This window comes from Primulina huaijiensis, chromosome 7 (genome assembly GCF_012295235.1).
Source record: "Primulina huaijiensis isolate GDHJ02 chromosome 7, ASM1229523v2, whole genome shotgun sequence".
NCBI classification, from domain to species: Eukaryota; Viridiplantae; Streptophyta; class Magnoliopsida; order Lamiales; family Gesneriaceae; genus Primulina; species Primulina huaijiensis.
The window spans coordinates 10638239-10654963 of record NC_133312.1 but is presented as its reverse complement, the minus strand read 5'-3'; positions in this window follow the sequence as shown (position 1 = coordinate 10654963).

The window sequence follows — 16725 nt, the reverse complement described above, 5'->3', positions numbered from 1 at the left end:
TTTAAACCCTTAGAATTATTAACTATGGATACAACAACGTACAACTGACCATGACTAAAAACAGGGTTCTTCAAAAAAGTCCTACATGAGACAATGATTGCCCCTGACTTTTATTGATTGTCATTGCATATGATACAATCAAAGGATACTGTCTTCGATGGAATTTAAAAGGAAGCCTTAGATCAGAAGGCCTCCATGACATTTTTGGAATAAGTACTTTATGACCTGCATTACTTCCAGTTAGAATTTTTCCTTACAAAACATGGTTTCCGAGCCTTGTCACGATCAATCTAGTGTCATTGCATAATCCAAGAGAATGATCTATTTCCGCAGCAACATAACCGGAGTTCCAACCTTTTTAACTCGTGATTCGGTACTCCAGAACATCTTATTCCATTTAAGAATTCTGGGGTATGCACATCATTCAGTAGATCAACATTTCTATCTGAGTGACACGTCGTATCAAAACTTAAATACAACCTTCCGTCTAAATGGTTTAGAGATATTGTGATCGACCGTAACTTTAAACTACTTAAAATTTGGGGAAAATAAATTTTTTCTTAAATAAGTAGTAATCCCTCAAATAAAAATAAAAATAAAATGTTTGTCTAAATATTTGAAATAAAAATGAGTACAAATTATTTTCGTGTCGTCATGACACAACCAAAAACGAGCTAGCAAAAGTACTTGTTTAAACAACATGAAGTAATTTCATGAAAATCAGAGTTAACGAATTTAACGTGCATAAAAATTCTGGAAAACTTAAGTGGTCCTCGGGTTAGGCCTCCGCACCGTCCGAGCCAACTCATTGGTCCCCGCCTCTCGTCTCCTCGTACTCGTCCTCACCTGCATCGATCAATTCTAGTGAGTCTAAAGACTCAACATGTATAAAATGAGAACATCAAGTAATACATAATAAAACAACATGCATTTTAAAGTATCTCATACATACTTAAACTCTAAACATACTTGCATAAGTATAGACGTTCCATCATTTCATAAACATTTTCATAAACGTGCCAGCATCATACATACTTAAACATGCATAATAATCATCATTTTGCGTAGGTATATGTTTCTAAGCAAGTGACCCATAACATATTGCGTCTGATCAGACTAAACCACATACTGGGCTGGCAGGGATCATCACAGCCTTTCGAACGAACGCTCACTCCCACATACATAAGATCTCCGGTCATGCTTTACAGGGTGGATTGGTTCCTGGTCATGCTTTACCACTTCCCAATCCTGATCATAACCCGCTCATGCTTTACTAGGGTGGAGAGGTCCCCGGACACGTTATCCGGCTTCCAAACCCGTTCATAAGTGATCACAAGACAATTCCCATACCTCAAAAACATAAAATATTTTTCTTTGCACGTCGAACATAATTATATAGTTTGAGGGCTTCGTTGGATCCCGCTTGGACAACTACTGCACATGCTAAAATATTTTTTTTAAAATTTCTAGAATGCTTGACTCTCGGGCGGTAATATCTTACCGCTCAAGCGCGTCCCGTCCAGAAGACCTGACAAGTGAGACATTCAGATACAAATCGGCGAATGTCACGCTTCATCCCTGGACACCAATACAACATCTGTAATTCCTTGTACATCTTGGTACCCCCTGAATGTATGGAATACGGAGATGTATGTGCCTCTGTAAAAATATCTTCTCTGATCGAATCACCACTAGGCGCCCACATCCTTCCTCTGTACCTCACAATACCATAGGATACTGCGTAGAGTGCACTGCCCTTGGCTTTATCCTTCAGTCTCCATTTCTGCAACTGTTAATATGAAGGCTGACCTCTACGGATTCGGTCTAGCAAAGAAGACTGGACTGTCAAATTAGACAAATTGGGAGCTCTGCCTTTAGGATAAACTTCTAGGCCAAACCTATGAATCTCTGACTGAAGAGATCTCTGCGCTGACAGCTGCGCTACGACTACTACTTTCCTGCTCAAAGCATCTGCCACAACATTAGCTTTCCCCGGATCGTAGCTAATTTCACAATCGTAGTTTTTTACTAACTCCAACCACCGTCTTGGTCTCATGTTCAGCTCTTTCTGCGTGAAGAAGTACTTGAAACTCTTGTGATAAGTGACTATCTGGCATTTCTCGCTGTACAAATGATGTCTCAATATTTCAACGCAAAGACAACGGCAGCTAACTCGAGATCATGAGTCGGGTAGTTCTTCTCATACACTTTCAATTGTCTGGAGCCGTATGCTATGACTCGGCCATGCTTCATCAATACTGCGCCTAAACCGAGCTTAGAAGCATCACTGTGTAACACAAAATTGCCTTGTCCTGATGGCATGGCTAAAACTGACTTTGTGATAAGAGTTTGCTTCAAAGTATCGAAGCTCTTCTAACATTCTTCACTCCATACAAATTTAACATTTTTCTTATTCAATGAAGTGAGTGGAACTGCAATCGAGGAAAACCCCAGAATAAATTTATTGTAGTAGCCTGCCAAGCCTAAGAAACTACGAGTTTCTTACACGTTCTTCGTCTCAAACAATTCTTTTACCGCTGCCACTTTAGCTGGATTCACCTCAATGCCACTGCTAGATATGATATGTCCCAAAAATACTACCTTCTCCAACAAGAATTCACACTTACTGAATTTCGCAAACAATGTGTGACTCTGCAAGGCTTGCAAAACTGTACCCAATTGCTGACTGTGTTCCTCATGGCTCTACGAGTATATATGAATGTCGTCAATGAACACTATGACGAACTCATCTAGGTACGGCTGAAATACTGGATTCATTAGGTCCGTAAAAATTGCTTGAGCATTCGTCAGTCCAAATGACATCACTAAGAACTCGTTGTGCCCATATCGAGTTCTCAAGGCTGTTTGATGAACATCTGCATCCTTTACCTTCAGTTGATGATTAGCTCCCTGCAACTGATCGAATAATTCTTTGATTCTTGGTAATTGGTATTTGTTCTTGATCGTTACCTTGTTCAATTCTCGGTAATCGATACACAACCTCATGCTTCTATCTTTCTTCTTTACGAAGAGCACTAGTGCGCCCCATGGTGAGAAACTAGGGCAGATGAACTCTTTGTCTAGGAGCTCCTGAATTTGCTGTTTAAGTTCTAAAATCTCTGTTGGATCCAACCTGTACGGTGCCTTAGAGATTGGCACAGTGCTTGGCACAAGGTCAATGACAAACTCCACCTCTCTCTCTGGTGGAAGGCCTGTAACGTCATATGAGAAAACGTTAGGAAAATCTCTGACAACTGGTACGATAGATATCGACGGGATGGGTGCGTCAGGTGTTAAAATAATACTGGCCAAGAATGCCTGACACCCCTTATGTATAAGTTTCCGTGCTTGCATGCAAGTGATCATGCGAGGGAAACTTCTCGACCTGTCTGGTTCAAAAAGTAATTGCTCCATGTCCAACGGTCTTACCAACACTGATCTTTTCTAAAAATCAATTAGAACTCTGTTCTTTATCAGCTAGTCCATCCCCAAGAAAAGATCAAACTCTGTAATTGGCAACACAATCAGATTCGAACCTTGAAAAATAATCGGTAAATGTGATGAAGTAGGCATGTCCATGCTTAGTGGTGATGCTAAGTGGATCGCACAATCGTTATGGATCAAATCCAATAATCCTTTGGCTCGCTCCACGTGGCCCTTAAAGGGAATTTTGGTCATCTTTTTTTTAGACAGGATTCACAAGTTGTGAGAGAATTAATATCAAGCATATCAAACATGCCTACTCCCACTAGCTTGTTCATCATTCTTAGAGAAATATGTCTTAATCGAGCATGCCATAATTGTGTCGAATTTTGACTATCTTGTTTTTGTTTGTTTGTTGTTGCTATTGCTTGGACATTGTTTAGTGGAATATCTTTCAATTTTAAGTTATAGAGATCGTTTTCAAGTTCACCTATACCAATCGAATATTCATTCTTGTAAATATTGCAAACACCTTTGCTAAATTAAACAGAATATCCATCTTTATCAAGCATAGAAATGGAAACAATGTTTTTCACCAAATCATGTACAAACAAAATGAAACGTCTGCTATTTGTTTTCTTAAATCGTGCTAGAAATTTTTTTTTTTAAACCTCCATAGCATCGGCCGAACCACAAAAGTTACATAAATTATTTTGGAACCATTTTAAAAGTAAAACAACCAACTATATATTTGATAAATACAGCTCATACTATAATCTCTCAAAAATCTCTCAAACCTTAAATGTAAGTCATAAAAATATTCTTAACATAATTTAAAATCATAAATCATAAACTAGTGCGGAAAACCAGCGTCGGTCCTCGGGTTATGTGCACCTTCAGTCCAGCAAAGTCAACCATCAAGACCTCTATTAACATATTCGTAATCAATAGCACCTGCATCAATCACACCTAGTGAGTCTAAACACTTAACACGCCATATCCTTGATAACAAGTAATACATAATACAGATCACATGCGACAGTGAAAAATACTTGTACTTAAAATATCGTTTTCATGAAGATGCAGAAACTTTAAACAAAATCATTTTTCATAAACATTTTCATGATGCATAAACTTTAAAAACATTTTCCATAAACTTTTCATAAACATTTTCTTAAACGTATTCATGTCATTCTCAACATATTCATATTCATATTATCATCAACATATATGTATTATTTTTTCCTTTTCGTTGAATTCAGATCGTTAATTGTGACTTTTGTGTTCTTCTACGTCTACGTCTACGTGTTGGGCGATGGATCCATCTACATGTAACCACAGTACTGGGCGGCGGGGACACCAGCAACACTCTCACCGGTCAACTAGGCCTTGGCCTATCCTCATAACATGGAAATTCGATCGTCGGGGCTCCCTCGGGGGCCTTCTCCCATAGACGGGCTCCCTCTGGGCCTTTTCCCACGCATGGGCTCCCTCTGGAGCCTTCTCCCAAAAATGGACTCCCTCTGGGGCCTTTTCCCCTCACGTTATCCCAAAGCATATCATCATATACATATACATATCCGTATCCAAGGAAACACGATCGTCGGGCTCCCACTGTGACCATAACCCTCCCGACATTCCCAACATTTCATCGTATTAGTCACAATTACTTCACTTTCTTCAACGTTTCATATTATCATCACTTTATATAAACAAAATCATGCATAACATATCATTTTATTTTTTGAAACCAAACATGCAACATGTCTTTTAAATGTCAACCTTAAATCATAAAAATCCATGGACATTTAAAAATCATAATTTAACATATAAAAATTCATAAACATTTGAAATAATCATAATAGCATACAAAACAACTTTCAGAGCATTGCCATGATGTTTACTAATTTCTAGGTGTAAAAAGACAGTTTTACCTCTTGACGTAAAATTTCACGTTTTTGACTTTTGCTTAACTTCATTGACTCTAACATGTCCCAAATAATTATTTAAGCCTAAATTAAAATTCTCATAATTTTATTTAGCCTAAAAACTAGACCTTTTAATTAATTCGTAATTAGTCGTTCTGAAGACGTTTTAATCCCGAAAAATCCCAAACCTTAATATAAAATTTCCAAATTCAAAAATTAGACTTTTAATAATTATTTGAGCTTAAATATAATTTTTCATAATTTTATAAACCTTAAAACTAGATGTTTCAATTAATTTGTTAATTAGCGTTTCGTGTGGCGATTAAATCCCGGATAAATCCAAAACTCGATATTTTGACCCCAAACTTTAAACACAACATTTTTAATATTTATTCTACCCTTGGGAGCCATGAACCACACCCGTGGACCCATGGTTTCAATTTTAGCTTTATTATTTTTGTTTTTGACCCATTATAGAACCACCCGAGTCATCTCCCAATTTACTCGAGCCACGCCCAAGCCACTTTGAGCCAAAACCTAGCCAACCCACCTAGTGACCCTACTGACCAAGCCCAGCCCAAATAACCAGCCCTGGACTGACCAAAAACTTTCTGAAACCGAACCCAAAATCTGTATGTGTGTGTGCTTGAGACTCATGTACTTCTAGGACTCCTAGCCAACCTAGGACTCTTCCAGCTAAGCCACCACCGAGCCCAGCACACCCTAACCTTCCCTGGACCACGTCCGGACCCATCCCAGACCAGCCCTTACCCTGAAACCCCAAGCACAAAGCTCTGAATTCAGAGAACACCAGCTGCGCTTCTTGAGCTTCTTCATGCCATCTCGATCCAGCGGCCAGCCCAGCCACTCCAGCCAAGCCACCACCAAACCCACCTGACCCTGAACATCCCTAGACCAAGCCCAGACCCTACCAAAACCTAGCCCCACCCCTGACCGCGCACACGTAGCCCTGCACCAGACAGCAGCCTCGCGCGTCACCCTTGCTACCATGTTCATTCTCATGTTTCTTCGAGCCACAGCATACCCACTTCCACCAACCCCTGGCCCGACCCATACCTATCACCCTAGGACCCTGATGGACCACCTAGCTTGCCCCTAGATCGAGCCATGGCCCCTGGAACTCTCGGACAGACCAGCACTCCCCGAGAAGAGTCCCTTCCAGCGGGGTCTCCTCTCCAGCCCTCATGCGCGAGTCCTGGCCCCCTAGTGCTCTACCAAGCCCTCGCCCCTGACCCTCCTCGAGCCTCAGCCAGCCATGTCCAAGCCCCAAGGCCCCATGCAAAGCCACTGAGCCCTCCCCTTAATACCATGCATGAGAATTGCACTCAAAACTCACGGTTCTTGCTTTTCCCTCTTGTCCTACGGTTCCAGCCTTGTTTGTGTGAATTAATACTCCTAAAACTCGTGTAGAACAACCCTTAATCCTTCCCTAATCATGGCAGCCCTTTTAGGTACATATAAAACATGTTTTTGGTACAAAAATAAAGCTTTAAAAATCCCCTTTGATGCATAAACGAAAATATAACAAAGTGTCCCTTGTTTTTGATGCAAAATATAATAAAATAAATATTATGGTGTGATTGATGGTTGAAAGAAAGAATATGGCGTGTCTTTGCGTTTTAAACGCACGATTATTCGTTGACGATTGAAGAACGACAGCACGAAGACGATGGCTTGAAGAACCCTTGCAAAACCTTCAAGTTTTCTCTTAATTTGATGGTGTGTGTGCTGTGTATTAGGAGTGAAGAAAGAGTTTGATTGGAGTTGGGAAGTGGGCGTGTGATTGTGATTGTGATGGTGTAGGGTTGGATTTTATATTTTAAATAGTAAACAAAACACTAACAAAAGTTTTGGTCCATTAACAAAGTTAATTAGGCTCATTAAGCTCATTAGTGTTTAATTAAAAATATTAAAATAATTTTGCTTAAATAAGTTTTTGAATTTATTAGCCGGGTTGCAAAAACGTTTGTATTTTTGTTGAAAAACCAATACCGATAAAAATTACGTCCCGGCGTATAAAATCACTCAAAACCTCATATTTTTCAAAAATAAGTAAAAGCATCACCATTATTTTAAATAATTAAAAACAATTATTTAATAAAAACATTTTACATTTTTCAGCCCTCGGTCTCCGTTCCTCGATCGCAACTCGAATAACCTTTAAAAATACATTTTAATGCAACCATGTAGAAAAATATAATTTAAAAATGCAAATATGCACAAAAAAATTAATCCATGCAATTAAAACATTTAATTAAAATACAAAGGAATTTAATAACTCGTGCATGTGGTTCGCGTGGACTTTTTAAATTTTCGGGGCGTTACACAAAACATCTCTTAAAATTAACATAAAATCTGAAACGTCTGCTATTTCGTTTTGCTTAAAAAATACTAGAAATTTTTTTTTTCCTCAAATTTTCGGCCTCTACATATACATATAAATAAAATACTTTTGCACCATTTTTAAAATAAAACATCCAACTAGTACTTGAAATTCCAGAGGGAAATAGTCAAAACAATAAATCGTAAAGCGTTTTACCAAATCTAACAAGCAACAAAGGCTGAAAAGTGTAGCCCATATTAAACCTCTCAAAAAGCATAAATAAAATGTCGAAAAAATCTTACTTAAAATCATAAACTTAAATGCGGAAAATAGAAGCGCCGGTCCTCGGGTTATGTGCACCGACAGTCCAGCAAAGTCACCCATCAAGTCCTCCAACATCATAATTATTAATATCACCTGCATCATACACACCTAGTGAATCTAAAGACTCAACACATCATATCCTTGATAACAAGTAATACATAATACAATTAACATATAAAGTGAAAAATACTTGTATTTAAAATAACATTTTCATAAACATTTTCATGATACATAAACTTTTAAAAAAACATTTTCTTAAACATATTCATATCTACATTTTAACATATTCGTATTCATATTCGTATTCGTGTTTATTGAATTCAAATCGTGATTGTGACTCGTATTCTTAATCGTATTGGACGATGGATCCATCTATAAAAACCACAGTACTGGGCGGCGGGGACACCAGCGACACTCTCACCGGTCAACTGGGCCTTGGCCAACGGATTAACATATTCATATTCGTATCCGTATCCAAGGAAACACGATCGTCGGGCTCCCACTACGACCATAACCCTCACGTTATCTCCAACATGTAGTAGTCACAATCCCTTCACATCCTTCAACACGTTATCATCACTTAATAAAAATCATGCATATACATATAGTTTTATTTTTGAAACCAAGCATGCAACATATCTTTTAAATGTCCATAATTAATCCATAAAAGTCCATGAACATTTAAAAATCATGATTTAACATCTAAAAATTCATAAACATCCATAAACATTTTAAAATAACATTTTAACATCATAAACCTTTAAAGTAACATTTAAATCATAAACATTTAAAATAAACGTTTTGACATAAAAATCCATAAACATTTAAAATTGACATATTAACATATAAAAATTCATAAACATTCATAATCATTGAAAATAATCATATTATCATATAAAATAGCATTCATGACACTGCCATGACGTTTATTAATTTCTAGGTGTAAAAACACCGTTTTACCCCTGGACGTAAAATTTCACATTTTTGACTTTTTCTTAATTCCATTGACTCTAACATGTCCCAAATAATTATTTAAGCTTATATGAATTTTATCATATTTTTAATTAGCTTAAATCAAAGACTTTTAAATTAATTTTTAAATGTGACGCATTAATGCGTTTTAATCTCGAATTAAACTAAACCTTAATATAAAATTCCCAAATTGAAAACTTAAGCTTTTAATAATTATTTGAGCTTAATTATAATTTTCCATAATTTTATGAAACTTAAAACTAAGCGTTTCAATTAACTCGTTAATTAGCGTTTCGTGCGGCGATTAAATCCCGGATAAATTCAAAACTCGTTATTTTGAGTTCTTTGTAGATCAACACACTATCTTGGGCTTTCACCATTCTTTTGTGTCAATAAGACTGAAGCTCCCCAAGGAGAGGCACTTGGTCTGATTCGTTTTCGACTAACAAATCTTGGAATTGATCTTTCAACTTCTTGAGTTCAACTGAAGCCATTTGCTAGGGTTCCTTAGATTTTAGTGTAGTACGAGCTATCAAGTTACTTTCGAATTCTACTTCACAGTCTGAGATAACCCGTCACTTGCCCTCGCCACATCCTCGCCCATATATATAAACTGTTTGATATTTGATGTTGTTTAAAATTTTCTATTGTAGTAGCAATTTCCCTTAAACATGTTGGTGTGCTTAAATGTATGATACAAAGGACACGTATTTGATTAAATGTATGATAAAAAGGACACGTATTTGATTAAATAAACTCGGCGTGACTTGCTTAATTTTAAAAAAAAGTTTAAAACCAAGTCACGCACATTGATTGGGCGTGAGGTACTTAATTTCTTTAAAAAAAAATATGTAAAAGCAAGTCACGCTGATGAACTCGGCGTGACTTGCTTAATTTTAAAAATAAAAATATATAAAACCAAGTCACGCTCATTGATTCGGCGTGACTTGCTTATACATGTTGGATCTCATAACACCACGTCGTCATCCCCCATCGTGAGCAAGAGTCCATTTGTGTTTATCAATTTCACAGAGATAAACAAAAGCTCTCGATTCGAGATTTTTAATTTCATCCATGATGGCATCAAATTTACGTATTTGATGTTGTGTGCCTTCTTTCCAACATAGATCTTTTAGATGCACATTTTTGAAATGTGTATTGAAATTAGAACATACGTGTCTAAGACAAAAACGATGTACGCCACGTGGATGTCTAAAATCGGGTATCTCCTCAACAGCATTAATGATTCCACGATGTCTATCGGAGATAACGCACACACATGTTGATCCTAGAACCACATGCTTGCATAGAAGTTCCAAAAACAACTTCCAGGAGTCGTATGTTTCCTCATCGACTATGGCAAATTCTAAGGGTAAGATTTGGTTGTTTCCATCTAAACCCACAGCTATAAGCATCTTATGCTTATACTTCGTGTATAAATGAGTACCATCAACACTAATTATTTCTCGACAATGTGCGAACCCATCTATACATGGTCGGAAGGCCCAAAACACGTAATTTAACACCTTCAATTGAGAATTGTATCTCGGTAAATGGTTCCACTCTACAATAATGTCTGGATTGTACTTCACAAGGGCACCCATGTACCTTGGCAAAAGACGTACTGAACTCTCCCATGTACCATATACATTTTCCACCGCCCGCTTTAAACTGTACCATGCCTTACCATATGAGATTTGATAATTATATCGATCTTTCACAAGATGGATAACATATTTAATCTCATACGAAGGATCACACCGAACAATACCGACAAGTGCTTTTGCAATCATATTTTTGTCCAAGTTATGGTGGTCTAACCCCACCTGGCTAGACATATATGTATGTGGACCACCATATTTCGTGATCTCGAAATACCCCAATTTTTATTTTAACGATGCACGAAGACCCCATCTACAGTTGATATTTGAATGTTTATTTTTACAACTAACTTTCCACAAAGTCTTTGTACTCTCCACAACTTCATACTCACGTCGAGCAATTCTATCTGAAAAGTCCTTAACTGCTGCTATCAAATGCTTTTTATCTTTAAAAACCATGTTCGTGCAAAGTTATCCTCTATCTGCGTTGTAATAACTCAAATTCGATGCAGATGGAATTCCAACAGAATCAGGGCGTTGCTCATCATATATTGTACTAAATAATTGAGGTACGTCATATAAAGATTGACCGACATGCGGGACAGAAAATGGTAATGCATTGGGTCGGTGTTCAAGATTTGAAATGCCTTCAAAAGGATATGCATGCATATGATCACTGGTGTCAGTATGAGATGGACCAATATCAGCAAATGTGGCATTTTCGTCTTCATGCTCATCTTCATCTGTTTCACTTGTAGTTGTATCAGGTTCAGTAAATATTTCAGTGACGTCAAGGTGAACATCTAATGACAACTCACGTGATCTTTGTTCATCATGTACGACAGGTGTCAGTCCATGACCCGATCTAGTACGATGTGCACTCAGTGAACAATCCAAACCTACGTGATTTGTATCAACTGAGTACCATCCTCTTGCACCAGAATCCCATCCTCGTGCGGAAATCGTCCAACTAACATTTCTTCTACGGTGTCAGTAATATACCGATCCCATCCCCCAGTCCAATCATGTGAATTAAATCGATTTTCATCTATTGGTTCGAAAAAAGCAGCAGCGGAAATACCAACTTCATCATGAAATCCCATCGAATTGAACCCTTTGAAGGGGATCGAATAAGGTGTTCCAAATACGCAACGGAAGTTTTCAAAAATATTTTTGAAAAAGAAAAATTCGAACACCTCACTAGGATGTATAGCAAATACAAAAACACAATATGACATTCATAGGGTGTTTTAGAAAATATACCTATCAATCACAATGGATTGATGATGGCTCCAACTTAGTTGTCAAATAACTAAGCTCTTCAAAGGATGACAATCTACAAGCTTCACCTTTCTTTTGGACTCCTTTCTTCAAATTAGGTCCACCACTAACAAGGTAGATCCACTCTAATTTCGCACTAGAAAAATTAGAGCATTTTTCTTTGAGAAGCGTGTGCTTTCATCAACAATTGAAGAAAGAAAAAATGGAGAATTTTGGCTTCAAAAATTTTCGTCCAAAGGGGGTGGGGAGGAGAGAAGGGAAGACTTTTCTTGGTTGTGGAAAAATTTAAAGCCAAAAAGTTGGATGTCAAGCCTTGAACATTGAAAAAGTTGTCTCCCAGCTCTTCACCTCCCCATGCACATTCTATTTGGGCTTGTAACAATTACACGGCCCATAGACTTTAATTTAATTGTCTCAAACAAATTTGAGACCAATTAAACCTTACTTGATTTTCTTCAAGCCGACTAGTTTAATAATAATTTCTAATTGGGCTCTACAAGGCCCAATGTTGTTTAATTAATCCAACACTTGAATTAATTTAATTATTTGGACTCTACTAGGTCCACTAGTGTTTAATTAATTCAACACTTGAATTAATTTAATTTAGTCCATAATAATGTATATGAAAATCACAATTTTCAAATGCACTTGAATTAATTTAATTTAGTGCATAATAATGTATATGAAAATCACAATTTTCAAATGCATTACTCGTTTGGCTAACTTTTAATTTAGGAACACTTCCTCAAATTAAAAGTTACATTCTCCTTATAGAAGTCATACTTCTATTTTATTTACACTTATAAACTCTTTTATGAGCCGTTCAACACATTGAACTATTTTACTTCTCAACGGGATCTAGAAAGTTAGCACTTGTGTGACCCACAATGGTTCATTGATACAACTAGCCGTGGGTTCATTTCTCCATGTGATTCGGACTAAACATGTCCTTATACGAGCATACCCCAATTGCTCCATTCTTACTTATCAACTCCTTGATAATAAGAACGTCAGAACACAAGTCTGAGAGTACCCAACCAATCATGTTAAACGCCTAGCATCATCGCTTACATGATTCCCTAGGTATCAAATGATAGTGCCTGCAAGATCCATTCAATTATGGTTAGCATACAGTACGGTCCCTTCAACTCAAATATCCCGACCGATTCGACAACCATTGGTATATCGAGAGTTGTCAATGAATTGATACTATGTGTCATGTCGTAATTGCATCGATGGTGTAATCTATGAAACCCCTTTCATAATTACCACCATACTCTGATCGGAGATTTCAAACTACATATACATTGGATATCATACCCGAAGGTAAGCGGTGAATCCCCGACTACAATGCATCGACTCCTATATGTTTCGACAAAACACCCAACCTTGCCACCTGATGACCCCTTGAGAGTCGGTAAACAAGTCAAAGTGCAACGCTAGCACATAGAGTCTCAATGTTGTCCCGGGTCATAAAGACTAATGGTGTACAACCATAAACTAGGACGTTTCCACTCGATAAGTGAGAACCACTTGGAAAGTCTTTTATGGAGGGTTGATCAGTGAACTCTACCAGAAGTACCTATCTGCATGTTCGGACATCACAATGTCCCCTGCCAATGAAACATGGTACTCACATCACAGATACTAGTTTCAAACTCGAGCGGCCTATATCCTTCTTAGCGGCGGCTGAATCGACTAGGAACTGTTTAGAATATACAGTATTGCAAATATGAGTTTCATGATACTTATCATATGAGCATCTCATATTCTTTCTACTATATGTATATTCAAAGACTTTATCTATGCAACTAGCATGGGTATACAGATAAAGAAGTGCCAAAACAATAATTTCAAATATTATTAAAATAAAGACTGTTTATACATAGAGTTTCGTTGTGAGCACTCGGCCAACACTTGGCTCGACGTGCACCTACTCTAACAATCTCCCACTTGCACTAGAGCCAACTACCCATATGCTTCAAACCCATCGATTCGCGATGCTTCTCGAATAATGGTCCAGGTAAAGGCTTAGTTAGCGGATCAGCAACATTATCTGCGGAGCCGACTTTGTCAATCGAGACATCTCCTCTTTCCACGATCTCTCGGAGGATGTGGTACTTTCTCAATACGTGTTTGGATTTTTTATGAGACTTTCGCTCCTTTGCTTGAGCTATAGCTCCCGTGTTGTTACAAAACACCGGGACATGAGCAACTCCATTAGGAATGACGCCCAAATCTTGGACAAAATTCCTTATCCAAACAGCCTCCTTTGCTGCAGCTGATGCAGCAATATATTCTGTCTCAGTGGTGGAATCCGCTGTACTGTCTTGCTTGGAACTCTTCCAAGAGACAGCAGCACCATTGAGCATGAATATGAATCCAGAGGTTGACTTAGAGTCATCGATATCGCTTTGGAAGCTAGAGTCGGTATAGCCTTCCAATTTCAGTTCTCCACCCCCATAGACCAAGAACAACTTATTGGTCCTTCTCAAATACTTGAGGATGTCTTTCACAGCTTTTCAATGTGGAAGACCAGGGTTCGATTGATATCTACTCACTACACTTAGTGCGAAAGCCACGTCAGGACGTGTAGATTTCATCCCATACATGATGCTACCAATCGCAGATGCATAAGGAATGCTTGTCATCGCCGCTATCTCTGCATCAGTCTTGGGAGACATAGACTTGGATAGGGACACGCCATGACACATTGGTAGATGTCCTCTCTTGGACTCATCCATCAAGAACCGCTTCACGATGGTATCAATGTATGTGGACTGGGTGAGACCAAGCAATCTTCTTGATCTATCTCTATAGATCTGTATTCCTAATACAAAAGATGCTTCACCCAAGTCCTGCATCGAGAACTTACTNTGACTTGAACATTGCAACTGGAAAAAAGGTTTCCTCAAAGTCAACTCCTTGTCTTTGAGTATATCCTTTTGCCACCAATCGCGCTTTGAAGGTCAATACCTTCCCATCTGCCCCAAGTTTCCTATTGTAAACCCATTTACACCCTAGGGGAACAGTTCCCTCAGGTGGATCCACGTGATTCCACACTTGGTTCGAATGCATGGAATTCATCTCAGATTCCAGTGCTTCAAGCCACTTGGATGAATCGGCATCAGATAACGCTTCCTTGAAGGTCCTTGGATCACATCCATGGATAGGCTCATCATGGCCCTCTTCAAGAAGCAGACCATGCCTCATAGGTGGTCTCGAGACTCTCTCGGATCTTCTAGGAGCTTGTATCTCCTCTCTCGAACCTCTTCGAGTTCTATCATCTCCCCTTTTCTATCCAATAGAAATTCTTTTTCCAAAAAGGTTGCATTCCTAGAAACAAACACATTTGTTTCTTGGGGATGATGGAAATAGTATCCAACTGAATTCCTTGGATATCCCACAAAGTAGCATAAAATGGATCGACTATCCAATTTATCTCCCACTACCTGCTTCACATAGCAGGGCACCCCCATATTCTAAGATAAGAATATTTGGGAGGCTTACCCATCCATATCTCATATGGTGTCTTATCAACTGCCTTTGAATGGACATTGTTCAACAACAGTGCCGCTGTCTCAAGCGCATATCCCCAAAGGATGGCGGCAACTCCGTGAACCCCATCATAGACCGAACCATGTCCATCAAAGTTCGGTTACGACGCTCCGAAACACCATTCAACTGCGGTGTAGCGGGCAGAGTCCACTGCGAGAGAATCCCATTCTCCCTAAGATACTCTTGGAACTCGGCACTCAAGTACTCACCACCTCGATCCGATCGAAGTGCCTTGATGCTTCGTCCCAATAGTTTCTCTACTTCAATTCTGAATTCTTTGAACCTTTCAAAGGCTTCAGACTTGTATTTCATCAAATACACATACCCATACCTCGAAAAGTCATCGGTAAAGGTGATGAAGTATGCATGTCCATGCTTAGTGGTGATGCTAAGCGGACCTCACACATCGGTATGGATCAAATCCAATAACCCTTTGGCTCGCTCCACATGGCCCTTAAAGGGAATTTTGGTCATCTTTCCTTTCAGACAAGATTCAAAAATCGCGAGAGCATTAATATCAGACATATCAAACATGCCTACTCCCATTAGCTTGTTCATCCTTCTTAGGGAAATATGTCCTAATCGAGCATGCCATAATTGTGCCGAATTTAGAGTATCTTGTTTTCGCTTGTTTCTTGTTTTAGCTTGTTTGTTGTTGTTATTGCTTGAACATTGTTTAGTGGAATATCTTTCAATTTAAGTTATAGAGATCGTTTTCAAGTTCTCCAGTACCAATTAAACATTCATTCTTGTAAATGTTGCAAACACCTTTGCTAAATAAACAAGAAAATCCATCTTTATCTAGCATATAAATGGAAAAAATGTTTTTAACCAAGTCAGGTACAAACAAAACATCTCTCAAAATCAACTTAAAATCATTGTTCAATAACAAGTAAACATATCCTATGGCCTTGGCAGCAACCCTTGCTCCATTGCCCATCCTCAAGAAGGTCTCACCTTCCCTGAGCCTCCTACTTCTTCCCATCACCTGCAAATCATTACAGAGATGTGAGCCACAGCCGGTATCCAATACGCAAGAAGTAGAGTTAATTGAAACGTTTACTTCAATATAGAACATACCATTTCCAGAACTCTTCTGGGCAAGATATTCCCTGCAGTTACGCCTCCAATGTCCAGGCTTCTTGCAGTAATGACAAATATCAACGGTCTTGTCAGCCTTGTGTGACCCTCAATGGTTCATTGATACAACTAGCCGTGGGTTCACATCTCCATGTGATTCGGACTAAACATGTCCTTATACGAGCATACCCCAATTGCTCCATTCTTACTTATC